Raw genomic sequence first — 16,003 nt, forward strand, 5'->3', positions numbered from 1 at the left:
CCCAACATGATGACTCTATCCCGAGGGGCCACTTTAGCCAGCACCTGTGACAGGAGGTCATAGAAGGCATCTGACTCATCGGCTTTGCCTGCATCCCTCCACGGATGTTTATCTTCGGTGGGGGCATAAGTAACCACGACCACCATTCCTCGCCTCCGGTTGATGGGAAGGCGAGCCCAAAGTAGCCTGGGGCTTACAGCTTCCCACACCTCACCGCCACGCTCCCACGCCCCCTTCATTCTTTTGTTCAAAAGAAGACCCACACCCTGTTGTTTGGCAGTCTGCTGCCCCGAGTAGAGGACTGTCCACCCCTCATGGTGGCAGGAGCCAGAGCCGGTCCACCGGACCTCCTGAATGCCGCATAGATCCAGGCGGTACCGGTCCAGCTCCCGACAGAGGAGTGGCAGCCTCTCCTCTGCAGTGAGCGTTCGAACATTCCACGTGGCCACCCGTAGTGGCTTTTCGTTGTTTCTGGAGTAGCCCCGAGGGTAGGTATTCAATCTCCTGGCTCCGCCAATTGGGGTTTGGCCAGGAGACGTCATAGACGCCTGGCCCCCCGGGGCCTCCGGCACAAGCTTAGTTGTTACATATTTCACTTTAATTCGTGGTTTTGTGGTAATTAATTGAAGGTGGAGGGGTTACCAGCCCCTCGCACCCGTCCAGAGCCCCCGTTTAGCCCCTGTGGTGGACACATATGGCATGAGGGGAGGAGCCAATCAAAATTGGAACTCCCCCCACAGCACTGTCCACGACAGAGTTGCCAGTCCGGCACCGCGAGGAGGTAGGGGGTTGTTTTTGCCGGACCAACACTTACATACAGTCACTTACATACAGACACTTACATACAGACACTTACATACAGACACTTACATACAGGCACTTACATACAGACACTTACATAGACACTTACATACAGACACTTACATACTGACACTTACAAACAGACACTTACACATAGACACTTACATACAGACCCTTACATACAGACACTTACATACAGACACTTACATACAGACTCTTACATAGAGACACTTACATACAGACACTTAGACACTTACATACATACACTTACATACAGACTCTTACATAAAGACACTTACATACAGACAATTACATACAGACACTTACATACAGACACTGAGACACTTACATACAGACACTTACATACAGACACTTACATACAGACACTGAGACACTTACATAGACACTTACATACAGACGCTTACATACACTTACATACAGACACTGAGACACTTACATACAGACACTTACATACAGACACTTACATACACTTACATACAGACACTGAGACACTTACATACAGACACTTACATACAGACACTTACATACAGACACTGAGACACTTACATAGACACATACAGATGCTTACATACAGACACTTACATACAGACACTGAGACACTTAAATACAGACACTTACATACAGACACTGTGACACTGACATACAGACACTTACATACAGACACTTACATACAGACACTTACATACAGACACTTACATACAGGCACTTACATACAGACACTTACATAGAGACTTACATAAAGACACTTACATACAGACACTTAGACACTTACATACAGACACTTACATACAGACTCTTACATAAAGACACTTACACACAGACAATTACATACAGACACTTACATACAGACACTTACATACAGACACTGAGACACTTACATACAGACACTTACATACAGAAACTTACATACAGACACTTACATACAGACACTGAGACACTTGCATACAGACACTTACATACTGACACTTACATACAGACACTTACATACAGACACTTACATACAGACACTTACATACAGACACTGAGACACTTACATACAGACACTTACATACAGACACTTACATAGAGACACTGAGATATTCACATACAGACACTTACATACAAACACTTAACATACAGACACTTACATACAGACACTTACATACAGACACTTACTTAGACATTTACTTACAGACACTGAGACACTTAAATACAAACACTTACATACAGAAACTTACATACAGACACTTACAAACACACACTGACATACAGACACTGAGACTTACATACAGAAACTTACATACAGACACTTACATACAGACACTTACATAAAGACATTTACATACAGATACTGAGACACTTACATACAGACACTTACATACAGACACTTACATACACACACTTACATACAGACACTTACATACAGACACTTACATACAGACACTTACATACAGGCACTTACATACAGACACTTACATAGAGACTTACATACAGACACTTACATACTGACACAAACAGACACTGAGACACTTACATACAGACACTTACATACAAACACTTACATACAGACACTTACATACAGACATTTACATACAGACACTTACATACAGACCCTTACATACACACACTTAGACACTTACATAAAGACACTTACATACAGACTCTTACATAAAGACACTTACATACAGACACTTAGACACTTACATACAGACACTTACATACAGACACTTACATACAGACACTGAGACACTTACATAGACACTTACATACAGACACTTACATACAGACACTTACATACTGACATAAACAGACACTGAGACACTTACATACAGACACTTACATACAGACATTTACATACAGATACTGAGACACTTACATACATCACTTACATACAGATACTTACATACAGACACTTATATACGGACACTTACATACAGACACTTACATACAGACACTTACATACAGACACTTACATACAAACACTGAGACACTTACATAGACACTTACATACAGACGCTTACATACACTTACATACAGACACTGAGACACTTACATACAGACACTTACATACAGACACTTACATACACTTACATACAGACACTGAGACACTTACATACAGACACTTACATACGGACACTGTGACACTGACATACAGACACTTACATACAGGCACTTATATACAGACACTTACATACAGACACTTACAAACAGGCACTTACATACAGACACTTACATACAGACACTTACAAACATACACTTACATACAGAAACTTACATACAGACACTTACATACAGATACTTACATACAGACACTTACAGACACTTACATACAGCCACTTACATACAGACACTTACATACAGACACTTACATACAGACACTTACATACAGACACATACAGACACTTACATACAGACACTTACATACAGACACTTACATACAAACACTGAGACACTTACATAGACACTTACATACAGACGCTTACATACACTTACATACAGACACTGAGACACTTACATACAGACACTTACATACAGACACTTACATACACTTACATACAGACACTGAGACACTTACATACAGACACTTACATACAGACACTTACAAACACACACTGACATACAGACACTGAGACTTACATACAGACACTTACATACAGACACTTACATACAGACACTTACATAAAGACATTTACATACAGATACTGAGACACTTACATACAGACACTTACATACAGACACTTACATACACACACTTACATACAGACACTTACATACAGACACTTACATACAGACACTTACATACAGGCACTTACATACAGACACTTACATAGAGACTTACATACAGACACTTACATACTGACACAAACAGACACTGAGACAATTACATACAGACACTTACATACAAACACTTACATACAGACACTTACATACAGACATTTACATACAGACACTTACATACAGACCCTTACATACACACACTTAGACACTTACATAAAGACACTTACATACAGACTCTTACATAAAGACACTTACATACAGACACTTAGACACTTACATACAGACACTTACATACAGACACTTACATACAGACACTGAGACACTTACATAGACACTTACATACAGACACTTACATACAGACACTTACATACTGACATAAACAGACACTGAGACACTTACATACAGACACTTACATACAGACATTTACATACAGATACTGAGACACTTACATACATCACTTACATACAGATACTTACATACAGACACTTATATACGGACACTTACATACAGACACTTACAAACATACACTTACATACAGAAACTTACATACAGACACTTACATACAGATACTTACATACAGACACTTACAGACACTTACATACAGCCACTTACATACAGACACTTACATACAGACACTTACATTAAGACACTTACATACAGACACATACAGACACTTACATACAGACACTTACATACAGACACTTACATACAAACACTGAGACACTTACATAGACACTTACATAAAGACGCTTACATACACTTACATACAGAAACTGAGACACTTACATACAGACACTTACATACAGACACTTACATACACTTACATACAGACACTGAGACACTTACATACAGACACTTACATACAGACACTTACAAACACACACTGACATACAGACACTGAGACTTACATACAGACACTTACATACAGACACTTACATACAGACACTTACATAAAGACATTTACATACAGATACTGAGACACTTACATACAGACACTTACATACAGACACTTACATACACACACTTACATACAGACACTTACATACAGACACTTACATACAGACACTTACATACAGGCACTTACATACAGACACTTACATAAAGACTTACATACAGACACTTACATACTGACACAAACAGACACTGAGACACTTACATACAGACACTTACATACAAACACTTACATACAGACACTTACATACAGACATTTACATACAGAAACTTACATACAGACCCTTACATACACACACTTAGACACTTACATAAAGACACTTACATACAGACTCTTACATAAAGACACTTACATACAGACACTTAGACACTTACATACAGACACTTACATACAGACACTTACATACAGACACTGAGACACTTACATAGACAATTACATACAGACACTTACATACAGACACTTACATACTGACATAAACAGACACTGAGACACTTACATACAGACACTTACATACAGACATTTACATACAGATACTGAGACACTTACATACATCACTTACATACAGATACTTACATACAGACACTTATATACGGACACTTACATACAGACACTTACATAAAGACACTTACATACAGACACTTACATACAAACACTGAGACACTTACATAGACACTTACATACAGACGCTTACATACACTTACATACAGACACTGAGACACTTACATACAGACACTTACATACAGACACTTACATACACTTACATACAGACACTGAGACACTTACATACAGACACTTACATACGGACACTGTGACACTGACATACAGACACTTACATACAGGCACTTATATACAGACACTTACATACAGACACTTACAAACAGGCACTTACATACAGACACTTACATACAGACACTTACAAACATACACTTACATACAGAAACTTACATACAGACACTTACATACAGATACTTACATACAGACACTTACAGACACTTACATACAGCCACTTACATACAGACAATTACATACAGACACTTACATACAGACACTTACATACAGACACATACAGACACTTACATACAGACACTTACATACAGACACTTACATACAAACACTGAGACACTTACATAGACACTTACATACAGACGCTTACATACACTTACATACAGACACTGAGACACTTACATACAGACACTTACATACAGACACTTACATACACTTACATACAGACACTGAGACACTTACATACAGACACTTACATACAGACACTTAAATACAGACACTGAGACACTTACATAGACACATACAGACGATTACATACAGACACTTACATACAGACACTGAGACACTTACATACAGACACTTACATACAGACACTGTGACACTGACATACAGACGCTTACATACAGACACTTACATTGAGACACTTACATACAGAAACTTACATACAGACACTGAGACCCTTACATAGAGACACTACTTACAGACACTTACATACAGAAGCTTACATACAGACACTTACATACAGACACTGAGACACTTACATACAGACACTTACATACAGACACTGAGACACTTACATACAGACACTTACATACAGGCACTTATATACAGACACTTACATACAGACACTTACAAACAGGCACTTACATACAGACACTTACATACAGACACTTACAAACATACACTTACATACAGAAACTTACATACAGACACTTACATACAGATACTTACATACAGACACTTACAGACACTTACATACAGCCACTTACATACAGACACTTACATACAGACACTTACATACAGACACTTACATACAGACACATACAGACACTTACATAGACACTTACATACAGACGCTTACATACACTTACATACAGACACTGAGACATTTACATACAGACACTTACAAACAGACACTTACATACAGAAACTTACACACAGACACTTACATACAGATACTTACATACAGACACTTACAGACACTTAAATACAGCCACCTACATACAGAGACTTACATACAGACACTTACATAGAGACACTTACATACAGAAACATACAGACACTTAGATACAGACACTTACATACAGACACTGAGACACTTACATACAGACACTTACATACAGACACTTACATACAGACACTGAGATATTTACATACAGACACTTACATACAAACACTTAACATACAGACACTTACATACAGACACTTATATACAGACACTTACATAGAGACACTTACATACAGACACTTATTTAGACACTTACTTACATACACTGAGACACTTAAATACAGACACTTACATACAGACACTTACATACAGACACTTACAAACACACACTGACATACAGACACTGAGACTTACATACAGACACTTACATACAGACACTTACATACAGACACATCCATAAAGACATTTACATACAGATACTGAGACACTTACATACAGACACTTACATACAGACACTTACATACTGACACAAACAGACACTGAGACACTTACATACAGACACTTACATACAGACATTTACATACAGATACTGAGACACTTACATACATCACTTACATACAGATACTTACATACAGACACTTATATACAGACACTTACATACAGACACTTACATACAGACACTTACATACAGACACTTACATACAAACACTGAGACACTTACATAGACACTTACATACAGACGCTTAGATACACTTACATACAGACACTGAGACACTTACATACAGACACTTACATACAGACACTGAGACACTTACATACAGACACTTACATACAGACACTTAAATACAGACACTGAGACACTTACATAGACACATACAGACGCTTACATACAGACACTTACATACAGACACTGAGACACTTACATACAGACACTTACATACGGACACTGTGACACTGACATACAGACACTTACATACAGGCACTTATATACAGACACTTACAGACAGACACTTACAAACAGGCACTTACATACAGACACTTACATACAGACACTTACAAACATACACTTACATACAGAAACTTACATACAGACACTTACATACAGATACTTACATACAGACACTTACAGACACTTACATACAGCCACTTACATACAGACACTTACATACAGACACTTACATACAGACACTTACATACAGACACATACAGACACTTACATACAGACACTTACATACAGACACTTACATACAAACACTGAGACACTTACATAGACACTTACATACAGACGCTTACGTACACTTACATACAGACACTGAGACACTTACATACAGACACTTACATACAGACACTTACATACACTTACATACAGACACTGAGACACTTACATACAGACACTTACATACAGACACTTAAATACAGACACTGAGACACTTACATAGACACATACAGACGCTTACATACAGACACTTACATACAGACACTGAGACACTTACATACAGACACTTACATACAGACACTGTGACACTGACATACAGACACTTACATACAGACACTTACATTGAGACACTTACATACAGAAACTTACATACAGACACTGAGACACTTACATAGAGACACTACTTACAGACACTTACATACAGAAGCTTACATACAGACACTGAGACACTTACATACAGACACTTACATACAGACACTGAGACACTTACATACAGACACTTACATACAGGCACTTATATACAGACACTTACATACAGACACTTACAAACAGGCACTTCCATACAGACACTTACATACAGACACTTACAAACATACACTTACATACAGAAACTTACATACAGACACTTACATACAGATACTTACATACAGACACTTACAGACACTTACATACAGCCACTTACATACAGACACTTACATAGAGACACTTACATACAGACACTTACATACAGACACATACAGACACTTACATACAGACACTTACATACAGACACTAAGACACTTACATACAGACACTTACACACAGACATTTACATACAGATACTTACATACAGACACTTACATACAGACACTTACATACAGACACTGAGACAGTTACATACAGACACTTACATACAGAAACTTACATACAGACACTGAGATACTTACATACAGACACTTACATACAGACACTTAACATACAGACACTTACATGCAGACACTTACATACAGACACTTACATACAGACACTTACATACAGACACTGAGACACTTACATACAGACACTTACATACAGACACTTCCATACAGACAATGAGATATTCACATACAGACACTTACACACAAACACTTAACATACAGACACTTACATACAGACACTTACATACAGACACTTACTTAGACACTTACTTACAGACACTGAGACACTTAAATACAGACACTTACATACAGACACTTACATACAGACACTTACAAACACACACTGACATACAGACTCTGAGACTTACATACAGACACTTACATACAGACACTTACATACAGACACTTACATAAACACATTTACATACAGATACTGAGACACTTACATACAGACACTTACATACAGACACTTACATACACACACTTACATACAGACACTTACATACAGACACTTACATACAGACACTTACATACAGGCAATTACATACAGACACTTACATAGACACTTACATACAGACACTTACATACTGACACAAACAGACACTGAGACACTTACATACAGACACTTACATACAAACACTTACATACAGACACTTACATACAGACACTTACATACAGACACTTACATACAGACACTGAGACACTTACATAGACACTTACATACAGACTCTTACATACACTTACATACAGACACTGAGACATTTACATACAGACACTTACATACAGACACTTACAGACACTTAATTACAGCCACCTACATACAGAGACTTACATACAGACACTTACATACAGACACTTACATACAGAAACATACAGACACTTAGATACAGACACTTACATACAGACACTGAGACACTTACATACAGACACTTACATACAGACACTGAGATATTTACATACAGACACTTACATACAAACACTTAACATACAGACACATACATACAGACACTTATATACAGACACTTACATAGAGACACTTACATACAGACACTTACTTAGACACTTACTTACAGACACTGAGACACTTAAATACAGACACTTACATACAGACACTTACATACAGACACTTACAAACACACACTGACATACAGACACTGAGACTTACATACAGACACTTACATACAGACACTTACATACAGACACATCCATAAAGACATTTACATACAGATACTGAGACACTTACATACAGACACTTACATACAGACACTTACATCCACACACTTACATACAGACACTTACATACAGGCACTTACATACAGACACTTACATAGACACTTACATACAGACACTTACATACTGACACAAACAGACACTGAAACACTTACATACAGAAACTTACATACAAACACTTACATACAGACACTTACATACAGACACTTACATACAGACACTTACATACAGACCCTTACATACAGACACTTACATACAGACACTTACATACAGACAGTTACATACTGACACTGTGACACTGACATACATACACTTACATACAGATACTTACATAGAGACACTTACATACAGAAACTTACATACAGACACTTACATACAGATACTTACATACAGACACTTACAGACACTTACATACAGCCACTTACATACAGACACTTACATACAGACACTTACATACAGACACTTACATACAGACAATTACATACAGACACATACAGACACTTACATACAGACACTTACATACAGACACTAAGACACTTACATACAGACACTTACACACAGACATTTACATAGAGATACTTACATACAGACACTTACATACAGACACTTACATACACACACTTACATACAGACACTTACATACAGGCACTTACATACAGACACTTACATAGACACTTACATACAGACACTTACATACTGACACAAACAGACACTGAGACACTTACATACAGACACTTACATACAAACACTTACATACAGACACTTAAATACAGACACTTACATACAGACACTTACATACAGACACTTACATACAGACACTGAGACACTTACATACAGACACTTACATACAGACACTTCCATACAGACAATGAGATATTCACATACAGACACTTACATACAACCACTTAACATACAGACACTTACATACAGACACTTACATACAGACACTTACTTAGACACTTACTTACAGACACTGAGACACTTAAATACAGACACTTACATACAGACACTTACATACAGACACTTACAAACACACACTGACATACAGACTCTGAGACTTACATACAGACACTTACATACAGACACTTACATACAGACACTTACATAAAGACATTTACATACAGATACTGAGACACTTACATACAGACACTTACATACAGACACTTACATACACACACTTACATACAGACACTTACATACAGACACTTACATACAGACACTTACATACAGGCAATTACATACAGACACTTACATAGACACTTACATACAGACACTTACATACTGACACAAACAGACACTGAGACACTTACATACAGACACTTACATACAAACACTTACATACAGACACTTACATACAGACACTTACATACAGACACTTACATACAGACACTGAGACACTTACATAGACACTTACATACAGACTCTTACATACACTTACATACAGACACTGAGACATTTACATACAGACACTTACATACAGACACTTACAGACACTTAATTACAGCCACCTACATACAGAGACTTACATACAGACACTTACATACAGACACTTACATACAGAAACATACAGACACTTAGATACAGACACTTACATACAGACACTGAGACACTTACATACAGACACTTACATACAGACACTGAGATATTTACATACAGACACTTACATACAAACACTTAACATACAGACACTTACATACAGACACTTATATACAGACACTTACATAGAGACACTTACATACAGACACTTACTTAGACACTTACTTACAGACACTGAGACACTTAAATACAGACACTTACATACAGACACTTACATACAGACACTTACAAACACACACTGACATACAGACACTGAGACTTACATACAGACACTTACATACAGACACTTACATACAGACACATCCATAAAGACATTTACATACAGATACTGAGACACTTACATACAGACACTTACATACAGACACTTACATCCACACACTTACATACAGACACTTACATACAGGCACTTACATACAGACACTTACATAGACACTTACATACAGACACTTACATACTGACACAAACAGACACTGAAACACTTACATACAGACACTTACATACAGACACTTAACATACAGACACTTACATACAGACACTTACATACAGACACTTACATACAGACACTTACATACAGACACTGAGACACTTACATACAGACACTTACATACAGACACTTCCATACAGACAATGAGATATTCACATACAGACACTTACATACAAACACTTAACATACAGACACTTACATACAGACACTTACATACAGACACTTACTTAGACACTTACTTACAGACACTGAGACACTTAAATACAGACACTTACATACAGACACTTACATACAGACACTTACAAACACACACTGACATACAGACTCTGAGACTTACATACAGACACTTACATACAGACACTTACATACAGACACTTACATAAAGACATTTACATACAGATACTGAGACACTTACATACAGACACTTACATACAGACACTTACATACACACACTTACATACAGACACTTACATACAGACACTTACATACAGACACTTACATACAGGCAATTACATACAGACACTTACATAGACACTTACATACAGACACTTACATACTGACACAAACAGACACTGAGACACTTACATACAGACACTTACATACAAACACTTACATACAGACACTTACATACAGACACTTACATACAGACACTTACATACAGACACTGAGACACTTACATAGACACTTACATACAGACTCTTACATACACTTACATACAGACACTGAGACATTTACATACAGACACTTACATACAGACACTTACAGACACTTAATTACAGCCACCTACATACAGAGACTTACATACAGACACTTACATACAGACACTTACATACAGAAACATACAGACACTTAGATACAGACACTTACATACAGACACTGAGACACTTACATACAGACACTTACATACAGACACTGAGATATTTACATACAGACACTTACATACAAACACTTAACATACAGACACTTACATACAGACACTTATATACAGACACTTACATAGACACACTTACATACAGACACTTACTTAGACACTTACTTACAGACACTGAGACACTTAAATACAGACACTTACATACAGACACTTACATACAGACACTTACAAACACACACTGACATACAGACACTGAGACTTACATACAGACACTTACATACAGACACTTACATACAGACACATCCATAAAGACATTTACATACAGATACTGAGACACTTACATACAGACACTTACATACAGACACTTACATCCACACACTTACATACAGACACTTACATACAGGCACTTACATACAGACACTTACATAGACACTTACATACAGACACTTACATACTGACACAAACAGACACTGAAACACTTACATACAGACACTTACATACAAACACTTACATACAGACACTTACATACAGACACTTACATACAGACACTTACATACAGACCCTTACATACAGACACTTACATACAGACACTTACATACAGACAGTTACATACTGACACTGTGACACTGACATACATACACTTACATACAGATACTTACATAGAGACACTTACATACAGAAACTTACATACAGACACTTACATACAGATACTTACATACAGACACTTACAGACACTTACATACAGCCACTTACATACAGACACTTACATACAGACACTTACATACAGACACTTACATACAGACAATTACATACAGACACATACAGACACTTACATACAGACACTTACATACAGACACTAAGACACTTACATACAGACACTTACACACAGACATTTACATAGAGATACTTACATACAGACACTTACATACAGACACTTACATACACACACTTACATACAGACACTTACATACAGGCACTTACATACAGACACTTACATAGACACTTACATACAGACACTTACATACTGACACAAACAGACACTGAGACACTTACATACAGACACTTACATACAAACACTTACATACAGACACTTAAATACAGACACTTACATACAGACACTTACATACAGACACTTACATACAGACACTGAGACACTTACATACAGACACTTACATACAGACACTTCCATACAGACAATGAGATATTCACATACAGACACTTACATACAAACGCTTAACATACAGACACTTACATACAGACACTTACATACAGACACTTACTTAGACACTTACTTACAGACACTGAGACACTTAAATACAGACACTTACATACAGACACTTACATACAGACACTTACAAACACACACTGACATACAGACTCTGAGACTTACATACAGACACTTACATACAGACACTTACATACAGACACTTACATAAAGACATTTACATACAGATACTGAGACACTTACATACAGACACTTACATACAGACACTTACATACACACACTTACATACAGACACTTACATACAGACACTTACATACAGACACTTACATACAGGCAATTACATACAGACACTTACATAGACACTTACATACAGACACTTACATACTGACACAAACAGACACTGAGACACTTACATACAGACACTTACATACAAACACTTACATACAGACACTTACATACAGACACTTACATACAGACACTTACATACAGACACTGAGACACTTACATAGACACTTACATAGAGACTCTTACATACACTTACATACAGACACTGAGACATTTACATACAGACACTTACATACAGACACTTACAGACACTTAATTACAGCCACCTACATACAGAGACTTACATACAGACACTTACATACAGACACTTACATACAGAAACATACAGACACTTAGATACAGACACTTACATACAGACACTGAGACACTTACATACAGACACTTACATACAGACACTGAGATATTTACATACAGACACTTACATACAAACACTTAACATACAGACACTTACATACAGACACTTATATACAGACACTTACATAGAGACACTTACATACAGACACTTACTTAGACACTTACTTACAGACACTGAGACACTTAAATACAGACACTTACATACAGACACTTACATACAGACACTTACAAACACACACTGACATACAGACACTGAGACTTACATACAGACACTTACATACAGACACTTACATACAGACACATCCATAAAGACATTTACATACAGATACTGAGACACTTACATACAGACACTTACACACAGACATTTACATAGAGATACTTACATACAGACACTTACATACAGACACTTACATACACACACTTACATACAGACACTTACATACAGGCACTTACATACAGACACTTACATAGACACTTACATACAGACACTTACATACTGACACAAACAGACACTGAGACACTTACATACAGACACTTACATACAAACACTTACATACAGACACTTAAATACAGACACTTACATACAGACACTTACATACAGACACTTACATACAGACACTGAGACACTTACATACAGACACTTACATACAGACACTTCCATACAGACAATGAGATATTCACATACAGACACTTACATACAAACGCTTAACATACAGACACTTACATACAGACACTTACATACAGACACTTACTTAGACACTTACTTACAGACACTGAGACACTTAAATACAGACACTTACATACAGACACTTACATACAGACACTTACAAACACACACTGACATACAGACTCTGAGACTTACATACAGACACTTACATACAGACACTTACATACAGACACTTACATAAAGACATTTACATACAGATACTGAGACACTTACATACAGACACTTACATACAGACACTTACATACACACACTTACATACAGACACTTACATACAGACACTTACATACAGACACTTACATACAGGCAATTACATACAGACACTTACATAGACACTTACATACAGACACTTACATACTGACACAAACAGACACTGAGACACTTACATACAGACACTTACATACAAACACTTACATACAGACACTTACATACAGACACTTACATACAGACACTTACATACAGACACTGAGACACTTACATAGACACTTACATAGAGACTCTTACATACACTTACATACAGACACTGAGACATTTACATACAGACACTTACATACAGACACTTACAGACACTTAATTACAG

The sequence above is a fragment of the Petromyzon marinus genome, unplaced genomic scaffold (assembly GCF_048934315.1).
Source record: "Petromyzon marinus isolate PM22_M1 ecotype Great Lakes invasive population unplaced genomic scaffold, UKy_Petmar_22M1.pri1.0 PM_G_Scaffold_9, whole genome shotgun sequence".
Lineage (NCBI taxonomy): Eukaryota > Metazoa > Chordata > Hyperoartia > Petromyzontiformes > Petromyzontidae > Petromyzon > Petromyzon marinus.